This window comes from Periplaneta americana, chromosome 1 (assembly GCF_040183065.1).
Source record: "Periplaneta americana isolate PAMFEO1 chromosome 1, P.americana_PAMFEO1_priV1, whole genome shotgun sequence".
Classification (NCBI taxonomy): domain Eukaryota; kingdom Metazoa; phylum Arthropoda; class Insecta; order Blattodea; family Blattidae; genus Periplaneta; species Periplaneta americana.
The window spans coordinates 107,248,550-107,266,533 of NC_091117.1; the positions used below are offsets into that span (position 1 = coordinate 107,248,550).

Below are 17,984 nucleotides of genomic sequence, written 5' to 3' on the forward strand. Positions count from 1 at the left end.
TTTTTTCACACAGTTTCAGAATATATTTCTTCTTGAAGTCTATGCTAGAGTGTTCGCACATACAGATGTGCTCTACAATATTCTTCAGACAAAAAGTCTAGACATAGCATACTGCTTGCAAGAGGTATCAAAGTTAAAAAATACTATATTCGAGTTCAGACGTAGTGGGTTTCCGTCCATATGGAGTAATATGGAAAATGAAAATTCTTCAGCCAATACAATGGAACCACCATTAAAGCGAAGAAAAGGAGATGATGAATTGAAATACAGGCAGCTGTACTACAGCATACTAGATCGTATGCACATGGAAATTACTGAAGATTTTCTGATTATGGAAAGCTTCAGTTCACATATCTTCTAGATTCTCAAAAATTTTCTGCTTATAGAGAAAACTTCCCGAATTAGGCACTAAACAAATTATTTCAGTCCTATAATAGTCACTTTGATCAAGTACGTTTGAAAAATGAATTAAGTGTAATATATTCATCAGAAGTCTTTGATTTTTCGAACAAACCTATCCATGAAATATTATCTGCCATATATGAAAACCAGCTGAACCAAGTTATTCCTGAAGTCCTTAAATTGGCAACATTAATTGTGACAATACCAGCTACGTCAGCATCAGTAGAAAGAACATTTTCTGCGTTGAAGAGAATAAAATCCTACTGTAGATCAACTCATACACAAGAACGTTTATCCGGCTTGGCACTGATGTCCATTGAAAAGTCATTTCTACAGAAACTTCGCAAGCGGCCCAACTGTAATTTCAATGACGAAGTCATCAAAGTATTTTCGTCCCAATCAAGACGTCTGGAATTCATATATAAATAGGTAAGGAATTTTATTATAGGGACTTTAAAATATATTTTGTGTAATAATAGGGTCAGTGGTAGCCCAAGCCCTTTAACCAGTATACGCCACTGCATTTGCGAACAGTTTCTTTCTTTGATGAAAATTAACAAACCTCGACATAGAAATCAATTGTCAGATTACAATTTAAAATGTGCACTGAGACTGTGCATCAATCAAACAGTGTTTCCAAACAGTGAGAAGTTGGTGAGTGAAAAGAGGATCCAAAAATCCCGAAAAATCGCTGCCATTGTTGAGTAAACTTCTATTCGTGTTTCACAAATAGTAGCAATATTTATGTTTACTCTATTTATTTATTTATTTATTTATGGGGGATTTCAGTGCTAAAGTAGGACAGGAGGATATTTTAAAACCGACTATTGGAAAGGAGAGCCTATACGTAACTAGTAATGATAATGGAGTTGGTTAGTCAACTTTGCGACATCAAAAAATTTAATTGTCAAAAGTACATTTCCTCATAAGGATATACATAAATATACTTGGACTTCTCCATATGGATTGACACACAACCAAATAGATCACATTTTGATACATAAACGAAGACATACTAGTATAGCAGACATTCGAACTTTCAGGAGGCAGACTGTAATTCTGACCATTATTTGGTAATTGAAGAATTATGAGAAACACTATCAGTAGCCAAGCGAGTAGAGCAACAAATTAATATTGCTAGATTCAATATCCTGAAATTAAAGAACGAGGATACTAAGCAACATTATCAGGTCGAAATTTCAAATAGGTTTGCCAATTTAGAAAGCTCCGACGAAGTTGAGAAAGAGTTAGATGTCAATACATGTGGGAAAATATCAGAGATAGTATCGAAATTGCAGCTGAACAGAGCATAGGTCATTATGAAACTAAAAAAAAGAAATCGTGGTTTGATGAAGATTGTTGCGCGGTAGTAGAAAAAGGAAACAGGCAAAATTGAAATTCTTACAGGATCCAGTTGAGGCGAATAGAGGTAATTATTTCAATGACAGACGGGAAGCAAATCCTACACTTAGGAATAAAAAGAGAGATTACTTGAAGGAAAAACTGAATGAGGTAGAAACATATAGTAAGAATAAAAACATTCGAGATTTATATAAGGGTATAAAGAAATTTAAGAACAGATATCAGGCAAGGGTAAATGTGATCAAGGATGAGAATGGTGACTTGCTTGCAGACTCTCATTCAATCCTGAACAGATGGAAGAACTATTTTGGGCAACTACTAAATGTACATGGGCCAAATAGAAATGTGGAATAACTCTTCTCGGGTTCATTCCATGAAGAAGATGGAGAGCTAGCCGTCGAAAGCTTGGAAGAAAATCTCCAACTCACCTGGATGAGAACCCGAGAAGAGTTATTCATTCCCTGAAGAAGATGGCAGAGCTAGCCGTCGAAAGCTTGGAAGCAGATCTCCAACTCACCTGGCTGAGAACCCGAGAAGAGTTATTCCACATCAAATGCCGGGAAAGCCTCAAGTCATACAAATAGAAATGATCGGGATGAAATTAAAATACAAACTGCTGACCCATTTATACCCGAACCCACACTTTCTGAAGTCGAAATTGCGATAGAAAATATGAAAAATTATAAATCTCCAGGTATCGATCAAATTCCAGCAGAATTAATACAAGAGGGTGGAAGCGCATCATCTAACGAAATTTATACGCTTGTACTTGCTATTTGGGAAAAGGAAATTTTGCCAGAACAATGGAAGACGTCCATAATCATACCTATCTTTACGAAGGGGGACAAGACTAACTGTGGACTTTGTAGTGCATGGACATTTTCCTTTTCGACATTCTGTTGTGGACATTTTCAAAATTGGATACTGTACTTTGGACATTTTAACCTGGAAGCTAAATAAACCATCTGCTGTACTATCAGCGCTAACATCTACAAAGCCCAAGAATCTTTCATAGACATAGCGGAGAACTGTAGATAGTTGAGATTTGTTCTCAATATCAGAAGTTTCATCAAATATTATAGCTACAAATGAAACCGAGTTAATTTCATTTTTTATTTCTTCTTTTTCTAAATCAGTAATAGCTTTTATGGTATCATTTTGAATCAATGGAGAAGTTCCTGGAAACACTGTGGAAGAATTCAGATGGTTTTCTAAAAGTAAACCATATTTTTTTAACACATTAAAAAATTCTAAAAAATTTTCTTTGTTCAAAGAACTATCTGATTCATCATGTCCCCTGCTTAGCTGGAAGACAAATAGCGTCAATGATTCGTAATAATATATCTCTATTTTTCTTTGCCCCTTCGTTGTATTTATTGGTATCAGTTCTTCGTTGATCATCAAGTAACGTATCAATTCATTTGAATAATTTCAAGGGAAAAATTGTTCCGGGGCCAGATATCGATCTCGGAACCCTTTGCTTACTGCATGAATGCTCTACTGACTCAACTACTCCAGGAACCATACACGACACCATCACAATTCTTCCCTTTATATCCACTCAACTCATCCCCATTTAAGTTGTGTGGATATAAAGGGAAGAATAATGACGGTGTCGTGTATGGTTCCTGGGGTAGCTCAGTCAATAGAGCATTTGTGCGCTAAGTGAAGAGTCCCAAGAACGATACCTGGCCCTGGAACAATTTTTCCCTTGAAATTATTCAAGCCTGCTTCACAGAAAGCTTCTACCTTAAAGTCAGATTTGCATATCAATTCACTGTTTGCCGAAAAATTTTGATTTCAGGAAACATTGTACGTGAGTTTGAGGTTTTGAATGTTTTTGCTGTGCACTGCACAAGTGATTTAAGTGAGCAAATCCATACTTACTCCAAACCTTATTTTTTTAGAAAACAATAAGCATGGCCAGTAAAATAACCTGTTTGAAATTTCACAATCTGCTAACCATTCTACATTTTCATATTGTGAAATAGAAAAATGTCTAGTGTATTGTCCGCTTTTTGTTTTATATTGTTGCACTAAATTCGGAAGTGGCGGGGCAGGTCTACCCTTATTCACTATATGTAATTATTTCTCTTCTAGTGTGCGAGAAGAGAATGATTTTTGCAAAAGATATTTTACGGTATACATTTCCAAGTGCTATTATCATTAAATAAGTTATTTAAATTGTTCACTTGCGCTGGCACACAACTATGAATCCTAATAAAACCTAAACACAGTAAATTCACTCACACAAAGAGTAAATACACACGTCAAACACAATATTTTATAAGGTTACAATTGTCAAGTTGAGCTGCCTGTATATAGGACGACCAGCAAGCTTGAGAGAAGTGAGTAGCCCCGCCATTCCACCATGCGTGCACAGAGAATTATAGCAGTAACTCTCAACCGAGGATGTTCTTTTGTATGAGCTGGACAACCAGACCAGACCTCATTCCACTTCATCAGGTACAGCGTGTGTTATAAAACGAAAGCTGTTCTGGGGATGGTGTGCACATTCAACCAGCAGGCATTTAAAATATTTAAATGGTAATAAATTAAAATTAGTCTTGAACTGTATATGTAAACTTCCAATGAGATTACAACGCATTTAAATTGTGATACATTAAAATTATTGTTACATTATATAAAACAACTTAAAATAAAAAAAAAATGAGATTACCGAATTTACAGGTGTCCAGTGCACACCTTGAACACCCACAAGGTGTCCTGCTCAAGATGTCCAGAAGTGCCCATTTGCACACTATTGTTGGAAAGTTTCCTGAGACCTTTCATCTGAGCAAAACTGACTTAGAAGTCATTTTGTCGGTTCCATAACATTGTCAAGTCATCAATTGATGTGTGTACGTTTGCACCACGAAAATGGTCAAGTGTCTCAAGCGACGCGGGACCCTGAAGCAGTTCAGTAGGTGAATCATTACTGATAGTATGTCATGAAGTCAATAAGAGGCTTTTTCCTCTCGCGAGGAAGAAACTTAGACTTTGCATCACTCAGCTTCATGGCACCAACCGAGAGTCCATCACAAAATGGTAACAGAAGACGTAGCATTCATTGTAAGTAATTCCATTATAATTCTTGTATTACAATATATCTTTCATGGATAATAAATTTTACTTAAATTACAATTGAAATGGTAGTGATGTTTGAACTTGAACTTATAATAACCTAAGTGATATTTCCAAGTAGGATCTTGTTTGTAAGTCCTTGCAGTTCTGTCGTAATACGACAGTGGTGTTAGATCCTGATAGAGTAACACAGTAGAATAATTGGGAGGCAGTGAACATAGTTGATCCTGGGCTCGACCCATCCATCGCCCTTGTTGAATTAAGGACAAGGTTGGTACGACACATGGAATGTAAATAAATACAATACAATACAATCTACTGTCCTTATTCTGTCTTCAAATCCACCTTGAACTTGCTAATGAATGGTTCGAGGATATTATCATTATACTATAATTATGAGCAGAGTTGGCTAGTTTAATCCAAATGGTTTAAAAAACACACTGTTTTTTTTTATTTTTTATTCTTGCTATTTTTACTACTTTTCAATTCTATTACTGGAATAATAATGCCTGTTTAAATTTAAACATTTTTAACAGTTTATTGAGTGACAATTGACCATTGTAGACCAGTATCCCGCCAATGTCAGTACAGTCAAAAGTTACCAATGCTTAAGAGGAATGTTGAAGATATAATTTCCATTTTGAAGCCCATCATTGAGACTTTTGATAAAGTACAAAAAGACTTAAGTTCCATTGCTCATGCTGTGTATCTCTGGAAACCAACTTAAAAAACTCATAAATGATGTGACACGAGATGAAAATATTAAGAAGAAATTTGTAAATAGATATAACATGGTTTTAACTCCAGCTCATTTTCTTACTTTCATACTTGATCCAAAGCAATCAATAATACTGAACTGCTGCAACTAAATGAAGATGAGAAGAAATTGGGACCTGATATTTCAAGCTCAAAATATAAGTAGTTTTTCTACTACCACTGATAGTGAAGTTCCAGACACAAGCCCCACCATTTAAAGAATCACTTTTTAATGAATCTGTGATGACAGAAATGTAAGCTTATGAATGGCAGAAGAGCCAAAAAAGTGCAATTGAAAAAGTTTGTCCTAATTATTCTTCAATACTGAACAATTTTTGACTGCTCAAGCTAGTGCAGAAAGAATTTTTTCTTCTTTTGGTTTAGTTTGTTCAAAACTTCGAAATAGGCTGAGAACTGAAAAGGCCTCTAAACTAGTGCTTTTATTAAAAAGGCTATAATGCCAGTGATGATGCTTAATTTCTTTTTGTTCTCAAAAAGTATTTTTCATTTTTTAATACTTTATTTAAGGTCGCTTAACTGCTTGGTCTTATTGCAACGACCTAACTATAAAATAAAATATATTCAAAACAAGTGACAAAATACACTCAGACATTAAATTATAACTGATTAATAATGTAATTATTCTTTGACTGAAAAATCTGTTTCGATTTGTTGAAGTCATTAAGTGCAGAATGAAGGTATTGACTTCTTGACTCCATGTAGTATGTAAAAGGCAAGACCAGCAGAATGTGTCGGACAGATCAGATTTAATATTTTAATATACATATATATATATATATATATATATATATATATATATATATATTTTTACCAATGGCAGATACTTGACTTACCATCATTCACCCATATGAAGTAGACCAATTTACCGACAGAGTCATTGCTCAGAGTATGCCATAGGAGGTTGATCTACACTACACCCATGATGAGATGATTATGGAGATTTGTTGGGATGCCACAGGGGTACCGGAGCTTCACAGAGAAAACTCCTGTGTTACCTGAACCACGGGCTTGCTCAACACAAGTTATAAATCAGGAGTACACTGAGGATAGAATCCGGGACCACAGGACTGTAAGTCCAGCGCTCTAGCTGCAAGACCACCGTGGTGGCTGATTTAATATTGTAAGTAATAAATATGATTAATGTTTAACATGATCATTAACATTCATATTTTCAATTTCATTCAAGCTATGTAATAGGCCTACATCAATATATTAATATGAAAAGCAGGACTCGATTTTTTTTTACCATATAATATCAATGCGAAAAAAAGGCGGTTCAAAAAAAAAAACGGGTTTAACCAAAAAAACCCTGTTTTTTCCCAACCCTGATTCTGAGTTCAAAAAATGGCCGATTACAGCAGTGTGTTGTTTCTTCAGTGTGTCCCTAAAGAATTCTTGGTAAAGGAGAACATTTTGGTGTCAAAGATTCATAATCTATTGTAGTGAGCATGCATGTTCTCTAACTGAGCACTGTTTAAATGTTACTAGGTGGCTGTGACATTTTAAAGGCAGAGAATACAATTGGCAATAAACTCTGCAGTGATCCAGACAGAGCAGGGTGCGAAATCCCGGGGGGGGGGGGGCGGTTTATTATAACGAGACAAACAGCGAAACACACACTACTAAAAATATTTTCATTTCAAGAATAATTTTTCATTAGATGACTAAAAATAATGCATTAAACTTTATGAATATCAATTAAAATATCGGCAACAATTGATTGGAAATATTGAATTCGCTTTGCTCTGGTTATGTTATATACTAGCCCCAGTCAATCGAACCCAGGCATTGTAATAATAATAATAATAATAATAATAATAATAATAATAATAATAATAATAATAGTTTTATTTTCCCTGGCAGAGTTAAGGTCATCAGGCCTTCTCTTCCACTCAACCAGGATCAAATCACATAGAAAAAAATACATACCAGTATACAAATATTAACTTAAAAATAATAATAAACATAATTAAGTAAAAAAGAGAGACTGAATACATATACATAATCAGTATTAACTTTAAAATAACAATAATAAAAAAATATATATAATAAAAAAAAGAGACTGAATACATAATCACAAACAGGAAAATACATCTAGTATACAGTATTAACTTAAAAAAAAAAGAATTAATACATATGAATATAATCTCACAACTAAAGGAATAGTAGAATTAGTATGATCAGCACAGCACGTGTTACATTGAGACAATGACAATTACCTAGATATAAGTGTTAATGGAAAAATAAAGTAATGACTGTGTGAAATAATAATAATAATAATAATAATAATAATAATAATAATAATAATAATAATAATAATAATAATAAATAAAAATTATACCTAAAAAACTAATTCTTTGCATTTAAAATATATCTAAACAACCTAATTTTAAACAACTGAGGACTAAGAGTACCCCTGATTTCGAGCGGCAGCGAATTCCATGAGTGGGCCATGGCTATTGAGAAAGAACTTGAGTACAGAGATGTCTGATGACGTGGTATTGATAGCAACAGATTGTGCTGTGAACGTGTATTTCAATTATGATGTGAAGCTAGGAGAGTAAACCGAGAGGCAAGGTAGTTGGTTGTGGAATCATGTATAATTCGATATAGCAGGCAAAGAGAATGTACTAAACGTCTATCTTGCAAGTGGAGCCAGGAGAGTCGTAGAAAATATTCCGATATATGATCATGTCGGCGGATATTGAAAATAAATCGGACACAGACATTATGTACATGTTGAAGTTTTTGAGAAAGTTCAGCACTTAGGTCGCTATATAAAATATCACAATAGTCAAAGTGAGGCATTATAAGAGTCTGTACTAGAATTTGTTTGAGTTTAGTAGGAAGGAAATTTTTCAGTCGTTTCAAAGAATGCATGATAGAGAAAACTTTTCTACAGATATATCTGATTTGCGTATTCCAGTTCCTATTAGAGTCGAAATAGATGCCGAGGTTTTTTACAGTTGTACTGAAAGGAATTATTTTGTTGTTGAGAGAGACAGGCTGAAGGATGTTCATATTAATGGCGGATAAAAGTCTTTGCTGCCCCAAGAGAATGGCTTGGGTTTTATCTGGATTGATATTTAGCCCAAATTTCCTTGCCCAATTAATAATTGACAAAAGATCGTCATTGAGGCTCGACAAATGTTCATTAACAGTATCAGACCGAGAGTGTATATATATTTGAAGGTCGTCCGGATACAAATGATATTGGCAGTGCTCCAGAACTGAAGAAATGTCATTAATATATAGAGTGAAAAACAGAGGACCTAGTACAGAACCCTGAGGAACATTGTCAAAGAAGCGGAAGGCTTTGAGATGACGACAATGTTAAACAGAAGGCTTTGAGTTATAATGAGCTGATGACAATGACACAATCTTGTGGCTATGGATTGTAAACATCTGCTAGGAAGGTGGTCAACAGTGAAAAGCATTTCACTGTTGCTTACAAAGGAAAGCACCTGGGCTGGAATGAGCAGTGAATGAAACTGTAAAGGATTGTTGTCAGTCTATCTATTGAAACAGACGAGCAAACACTGAAAACGAAAGCAATGAAACGTACAAAAAGTGGATTAATTACCCAGTTCTTTAAACGTGATAATTTTAATACCGTGGCACCTGATTGGAACGTTCTGGTCGCGTCTGGTTGCGCGCGCATCTAGCGAGAAGGAAGGCACAGGGAAGCGTATCTGGAGCTTTGGTAGACACTGTAGCGCAGCACGGAGCGAGGGGAAAGAAGACTATGGTGACGGCACAGAGCAGAGAAAGCAGGGGGGAACATCTAGAAGCGTATCATCTCGACGTTTCCGTAAGCCACGCGAATCGAAGATTCGAGATGTTATAGTTCAGTAAATAAAAGCGAGAAGCAGTCTTGCTGGAGTTAGTTAGTCTCCAGTCAGACTTCAAGTTAAGTCTTGGACAGCAGCGATCAAGGTGGATAAGAGTTCGACGTGCAGTGAACTTGCATGAGTTCGTAACTGTGGCAGGGGCCAGGCGAAGGCGGCGTATCTGGAGGATCTGGGTTCGATGTGCAGTGAACTTGAACAGTGAGCTAGAAGAACTAGCCACGGCGAACGAACTGTGAACTGAGAAATGACAGTTTTGTTCTGCACATAGTGCTTTGTGAGCATTAGTTGGAATTAGGAGTACATTGTTGTTCTTCTCAATAATACACGTGTATTGTCATTGTCGTCGTGTGGAGTGCAATAACGACTATTGTGTTGCTGTGTTGAGTGGAGTATCCATTTTTGTAGGGTGAATTATTAAGAATAAAAGTCACATTGTTGACAGGTGTGGTGGTTAAAAAGAGAAATAAAAGTTACAATACTAATATACCATCAGTAGATTCGGTGATATTACAAGATTCGGTAAGTGAAAATGTGCGGGAAAACAAAAGTAAAATGACTAGAAGTGATGAAGCAATCTCGGAGGTGGAGTATTTATCTTTTAACGAAGATAGAAATAAAGTTTTAAGCCATGACGAAGGTGAACCTACGTCATCAAAGAGTGACAGTGCGATAAACAATTAGAACTTCATCTAGTGATTTACCTTGGTCAGGAGACGGTATAGCAAAGAAGAATAAGAAGGAGAACCTTGACGGCATATATAAACATGAAAAAAGTGTTATTCATTCGGATTGTGTGCAGCATGAAAAAATATGCAAAAAGCTGATCCTAGAAACATGTACTGTAAATGCTCGTGAGCTATACTTAAAATATCAAAAGGAAAAATTAGATGCAACTGTTAAGGTGTTATGATCAGTTTATGTGGCCGAAAAAAGAGAGTGCAATTTTCGTAACCATCCAGAACTTATACAGCTACAAATTGCGAAGGGCGTAGATATGGGAACACATCTTCATACACATAATACCACAGCAACAATGACTAATTTTATTGCTGACTATTACTTTTAAAATTGGTTAATTTTTTTAAATCGTCTGACTTTTTTCCATTTCTGTGACAGGTTTTCTATAAAAACACTTGATTTCATATGTTACATATGTGAACGAACAAAATAACGCATGCTGCTGTTTCTATAAAGTAGTACCAGTGGAAAATGCTGATGCAAAGTCCCTTGAAGAAAAAATTATCCAAGCTTTCTCAGAAGACGGCATAGATGTGGAAATGCTTAAAGAAAAGCTTGTTGGATTTGGTTCAGCTGGAGCGGCAGTGTTTACTGGTAAAAAAGGTGTTGCAGCTAGAATTAGGAGAAACATATCTCCGCACCTGATTAGTGTACATTGTATGGGTCATAGGATTGACCTTGTTTCCGAACAAGTTTTTAGTGACGTCAATGCTGTTCATAACCTTGAATGTTTGCTAGATGAACTTTATAAAATTTTCATTAAACTACATACAGCTGCAAAACTTAACCCGTCAGTGGTGACCTGGGGTGTGAAACACCCTAAGACTTATTGTTCCCATTGTCTTGAACAGATGTCAGCATTTGGTGATCTGTTATTCTGTGTACCTTTTTAGAAAAGCCTATAGATGGCTATGAATAAATCAGAGTTTTTGCAGTTGCTTTGAGGCTTTCACAGTGAACGGAAGTACTGGTATACGAAAGGACATAATTGGGGTTTCTAAAACCCCCACACCACCACTCCTGTTATACAATAATTTTTCAAGGCAAGTTTTTGTAAAGTACGAAATATTAACACACTTAGTAGTATTATATACAAGATTTGCTTATACTAATGCTGTATCATTTTTCTGTAAAAGGAAAGGCAGAGACAGGCCTATAGCCTACACACACACACCAATACAATTCAATTGCTTTTCTTCTCTTCAAAACAATCCTACACATATGCTTGCAGAGAATACTGTTATGTTAATTTTAGGACTTATACATTATACACATTTCAGATGGATCCCTATGAAATGGAAGGAGTCAGAATTAGAGCTCTTGTTGATTCTGTTAACTCCGAAGAACCACTGGATTCAGAGGATGAGAATGAGAGAGATTTGTTTGAAGTAAGTGACCATGATACTGCATCCGAGCAGGATGCAGATGAAGCACTAGACAATGGAGATTCTGATGTGGTTGTTGGAGATGACATGCAGATATATTCAGATAAAGACAAAGTCACGCAATGGTCGAGACATGTTCCTCCAAGAAATACAAGATGTAGAGCTCAAATATCGTAACTCATCTGCCAGGAGTTAGAGGAGAAGCTAAATCTGCTAGCACCCCACAAGGCTGTTTCTCATTATTCATAACAGCGGATATGATCAATGAAATTGTATGCCATACCAACAAAAAGATTGCATCCCTAAAGAAAAATTATGCCCGAATAATATTAGTGAAACCTACCAATGCAACCGAAATTTCTGCTGTTCTGGGACTTCTGTACATGGCAGGATTACACAAAGTGAGTAGGCTAAATCTGGAGGAATTATGGGCGGCAGATGGCACAGGCAACAGTGACACTACCAAGATTCAGATTTGTACTACGTTGTTTGCGCTTTGATGACATAGATACTCGAACGGAGAGGAAAGAGCAGGATAATTTTGTCCCATTGAGAGATATTTTTGATTCGTTCGTCAGAAACTGTCAGAAATACTACTCAGTTGCAGATATGTAACTAATGACAAGAAGTTAGAGGCCTTCAGAGGGAGGTGTTCTTTCATGGTATATTTACCTTCTAAGCCTGCAAAATATGGAATTAGGGTGTACGACTTGTAGATACTAAGATGTTATACACTCTAAATTTGGAAGCTTATACAGGAAAGTAGCCAACTGGAAGTCCATATCTTGTAATCAATAGCCCATTGATGTCGTAGATCGATTAGTCACACCCATATGAAAAACTGGCAGAAACGTGACAACTGATAACTGGTTCACAAGTTACCCTCTGGCTGAAAAGTTGCTAAGTGAACATAGACTGACATTAGTAGGAACAATGAGAAAAAATAAACCTCAGATTCCCCCAGAATTTTTATCTTGCAAAGGCCGTCCTGTCCACTTCACTATGTTCACATTTCAAAAGGAAAAGTCTCTAGTATCACATATTCCAAGAAAGGGCAAGCTTCTCGTTTTACTGTCAACAATGCATCACGATGATTCCATTGATGAAGCAACAGGTGATCAACAAAAACCTGAAATTAACACTTTTTACAATGCAACGAAAGGAGGAGTAGATGTGGTGGACGAGCTTTCAGCAGCCTACAATATTTCCAGGAACAGCCGAAAATGGCCTCTTACTCTATTCTTTGCAGTCATGAATGTAACAGTTATAAATGCTCAAATCATTTATGATGCTAACACTAAAATATAACATGAACGCAGGGTTTTTTTGATATAATTGGATTTGTCACTAATCAAACAACAAATGGGCACCCGAAACTACGACAGACACCTCGACTGTTGGATTCAATAGTGAAGAGACAGAGAAATCCGGACACACCTAGTGAAGCACCTCCAGCTAAACTTCAAAACAACCAAGGTTGTTGTGTGAAGTGTCCCTGACAAAGAGACAGAAAAAGCAAAATTACATGCAAATCATGTACTGTACATATTTGTATGGAACATACTGTGACATTGTGTGAGAGCTGTGTAGCTAAAATTGAAAATGATGACCAGGAAATTTTGTAAATACTTGAAATCATGTGCGATAAAGTAACATTTTTATCTATTATTATTATTATTATTATTATTATTATTATTATTATTATTATTATTATAACATAGTAATAATGTGTTCAGTTAGGCCTATGCAAGGTATCCAGTCAGTATAATACCGGTACTTTGATTATTCTCTATGATTTTATAGGCTATAGGTATCTTCGTTTTTAACACATTCATTGTTTTGAAAAATGTGCAGTGGTGTAATTCATTTGTATTTAAAGATAATAATGTTTGTTGTCATAATTATTTCATAATATATCTAAACAGAAAGCTCAAGTTTTAAAATTCCAGCAGACTATCAAATGATGGAAAGGAAAAACAACTACCTGTAACAATGCAGTTAAATATTAAAGTACTGTATGTAGAAGAATGCAAAAGTTAATTGTTGAAGAGTGTGGACAAAATGTAATGAATGCAAATAAAACATATTACAACGAAAATAAGTATTGGTTGGTTTATTTACTTATGAAACAAACTTGGGGTTTTCAACACACCACATCACCACTTACGTTACAGTTTCTCATGTTACTAGCGTCTCCACATCTGATTAAGTGTACATTGTATGGCTCATAAGATGGACCTTGTTTCTGAACAAGTTTCTAGTGACGTCAATGCTGTTCATAACTTTGAATGCTTGCTAGTTGAACTTTATAAAATTTTCAGTAAATCACATACAGCTGCAAAACTTAAAAACACTGCGGCGGCTATAGGCATCACAGGTTATCTGAAAGTTAAAAAGCTGTTTCATATTCTATAACTTATATTATTTAATGTACCGAAGTACATATGATATTTCCATGCAGATATTCTGCATCATCATATGATGAAAGAGTAATGGAAAGGAGAAAAATTCTCTCCGGCGCCGGGATTTTAACCCGGGTTTTCAGCTCTATGTGCTGATGCTTTATCCACTAAGCCACACCGGATACCACCCCGGCGTCGGACAGAATCGTCTCAGTTTAAGTTCCAACTCTTGGGTTCCCTCTAGTGGCCGCCCTCTGCACTACGTCATAGATGTCTATGAACGTAGGACTGAAGTCCACACATGTGCTGAGGTGCACTCGTTATGAGTGACTAGTTGGCCGGGATCCGACGGAATAAGCGCCGTCTTAAATCACGAAGTGATTTACGCATATCATATAACTTATATTATTTAATGTACCGAAGTACATATGATATTTCCATGCAGATATTCTGCGTCATTATACAATGAAAGAGTAATGGAACGGAGAAAAATTCTCTCCGGCACTGGGATTTGAACCCGGGTTTTCAGCTCTACGTGCTGATGCTTTATCCACTAAGCCACACCGTTCCATTACTCAAACCCCGGCGCCGGAGAGAATTTTTCCATTACTCTTTCATCGTATGATGACGCAGAATATCTGCATGGAAATATCATATGTACTTCGGTACATTAAATAATATAAGTTATATGATATGCGTAAATCACTTCGTGATTTAAGACGGCGCTTATTCCGTCGGATCCCGGCCAACTAGTCACTCATAACGAGTGCACCTCAGCACATGTGTGGACTTCAGTCCTACGTTCATAGACATCTATGACGTAGTGCAGAGGGCGGCCACTAGAGGGAACCCAAGAGTTGGAACTTAAACTGAGACGATTCTGTCCGACGCCGGGGTGGTATCCGGTGTGGCTTAGTGGATAAAGCATCAGCACATAGAGCTGAAAACCCGGGTTCAAATCCCGGCGCCGGAGAGAATTTTTCTCTGTTCCATTACTCTTTCATCGTATGATGACGCAGAATATCTGCATGGAAATATCATATGTACTTCGGTACATTAAATAATATAAGTTAATGATATGCGTAAATCACTTCGTGATTTAAGACGGCGCTTATTCCGTCGGATCCGGGCCAACTAGTCACTCATAACGAGTGCACCTCAGCACATGTGTGGACTTCAGTCCTACGCTCATAGACATCTATGACGTAGTGCAGAGAGCGGCCACTAGAGGGAACCCAAGAGTTGGAACTTAAACTGAGACGATTCTGTCCGACGCTGGGGTGGTATCCGGTGTGGCTTAATGGATAAAGCATCAGCACATAGAGCTGAAAACCCGGGTTAAAATCCCGGCGCCGGAGAGAATTTTTCTCCGTTCCATTACTCTTTCATCGTATGTTTCATATTCGTTGGATATCTAGTGAGAAGGATGCTTTGTTGGCAGTGTTGTATCATGCAGTTTCTAAACTCAGAATCTGAAAGCCGTAAATTATTAAGTAGTGATCGTTGATAATTGGCAGGGCTTTATAAAAAACTTTCACTGAGAAAAATATTCTAGTGCTGAGTTTCTTATTAGATATATCATGTGTTCTGTCTCGTAATTAGTACAACAATGCAAAAAGAATCTGTTTCTTACAGTGAAATAGAAAATAAAATTAATTCCGCAACACAAACTCTTAAAGAAATGCATGTTAAGGATGATCTTTATTTTAGTCTTTGCAAAGAAAATTACTTAACATACTGTAAACTTCAACCTAAAGAGGAAGGTGAAAACAGAGAGTTGACAAAATAAGAGGACAAATAATTCAAGGTTTAATAAATGAACTTGAAAGAAGATTTCCTTCAAGTGAAGTGATAAAAGTGTTTCTCAGTTTTTGAAGCAAATAAAATTAGCAGTAAAGGCGGTTTGTACGATAATTCTGACGTATATAAAGCAGCTGAGTTGCTTGGTTTGGATGATGACATTGCTGTGTCACGATGGAGAGAGTATAAGTCAGGCTCTCTAACCTTAAAAGCTTTGCCTATTCTGGAAAAATTAATACGGAAAGTGCGTTCAGTGCCTCTGTCAACTGCTGTGTGTGAATGAAGTTTCAGCATTGCTCATAGAATCAAAACTGCCGAAAGAAATTGTTTGTTAGTGAAAACTTTACAGTCTGTAATGACAACTAAACTTAATGGGCAGCCATTGAATTTGTGGGATGCCTTTACCGTCGCAGATAGATGAGTCACCTCCGGACATCATTCGGCAAAGGAAAGGAGGAAGGAGCTGTACCACCTCAAAATTTTTCTTTAAGGTAAGCTTACTTTTATTTGACATATTTTAACATTTACTTTTCTTTTAAAATGGCAATGTTTTCATTTAAAAACCATATGTACTTGAAACTTCTCAAACCATTATACATAACGTAAAGGTAAAAATTCTTTTCTCCGCACCAACTTTTAACGATTTCGCACCCTGAGACAGAGATGTCCAACGAGGCCAGAATAGGTCGTAAGGCCTAATTCATGTAAGGAAGAAGAAGAAGAGAAGATAAATATGCGGTGACTGCTATTGGTGAATTATCAATCTATGACACATTTTCTGTTACAAGTCAACACTTTTCTTCAGTTTCTCTTTGGAATTGGAAGTTAAGATACCTCTTAGTCGAGAAGACATAGCAAGAGCTGTCACATTGCTTGAGGATGGTCGAAGCATTAGTTTTGTCAGTGCATTAGGAAGACCCAACATATCCTATGCCAATTCTGTAAACTCAGTACCTATCACAGACAACAAGAATCAAGCCGTAAGTGGTCTACATCTGCCAGGGATGACAGATTTCTGGTTCTCTATGTCCTACGAGATTGTCACACGATCATGGTTGAAGCCGGAAATCTTCTTGAAGAACGTTGTTTAAATGAGACAACTGTTAGATGAAGAAGCCGGAAAGTCAATTTAATCTCAAAAAGACCTGCAACTGCTCCACAGCACCAGGCAGAGTGATTAGAGTTCATGTGTCATAACTGGTATTGAACTGTGGATCAGTGGTCAATAGTGCTGTTCATGGAAGAGTCGTGATTTTGCTTTATTCATGGCAATGCAATCCCCCCCCTCCACCTGCTCAATGATGTTCGCTGTGTGAAGGACTACCTTCGTGATGTCGGATACCAACCCTGGACTGGCCAGCATGCTACCCAGACTTAAATTTTATTGAACACCTGTGGAGTATGCTCGGCCAAGATGTCCAACATCGCAACTTCGACACCCTGAATGAAATACGGACAGCATTGCAGGAGAAGTGGAGCCTAATCACTCTTGAAGATCATGAAGTCAAACGACTTGTTCAGCTTCGACATGTGAGGGGTACACGGGAAAACCGATTAAGGTCCATCAAAAATCGAAATTGAGTTAATAATGCCATCTTATAGTGGAAAGGAAGTACTATCATGTGATCTAGCTAGTTTTCTGTCAAAACGATCATGGTCCTCGAAAATGAGTGTTGAAGTTTTCATGTACTTCAGAAGAATGATCAAGCTCCAGTTGGTTCTGTAGAAGAACGATCAAGGTCCATTTTTCTACTCTGCTTTTCGTCTATGCTTTGCCGTATAATGCTGCAGCTTTGTGTTGCTGACTTTCCGGCAATTTATGTAAAATGACCTGAATGATGATTTCATTACATTTCTACTGTTGAGTAAGAATGCAATGATTTTTTTTCGTACTAAAGTAAACAAGGTCTTATTTGCAGCTTGTTTCATGGACATTCTTTCAGAACTTGTGTTAGTTGTTTCGGATGTTGCCTTAAAATTAAGTCATAAGTGAAATGGAGGTATCAGAATTAACAGAGAATATAGCTATGCAGGATGTGAGTACAAAGAAAATAATTTTTGACGTACTTTTAACTCATCGAAAAGAATACAGACCATGAGTAAAATTAAGGAGACACTTGTTTAAGTGTTCAGGAATGAGATGTTTTCAGAATATTGGATGTGCATGTGATGTCTAGAGATAG

General features: G+C 36.6%; 1 protein-coding gene and 1 non-coding gene across 6 annotated transcripts in view; one reads left to right on the forward strand and one right to left on the reverse strand.

The window, feature by feature from the left end:
* The window catches only part of KrT95D (phosphofurin acidic cluster sorting protein KrT95D), a 1,059,178-nt gene that overhangs the window by 12,726 nt on the left and 1,028,468 nt on the right, over positions 1–17,984 (reverse strand). The gene's annotated exons all lie outside the window — the stretch shown is intronic.
* On the forward strand, positions 14,903–14,974 carry TRNAY-AUA (transfer RNA tyrosine (anticodon AUA)). The gene has a single exon. It is a non-coding gene; the product is annotated as a tRNA-Tyr (tRNA).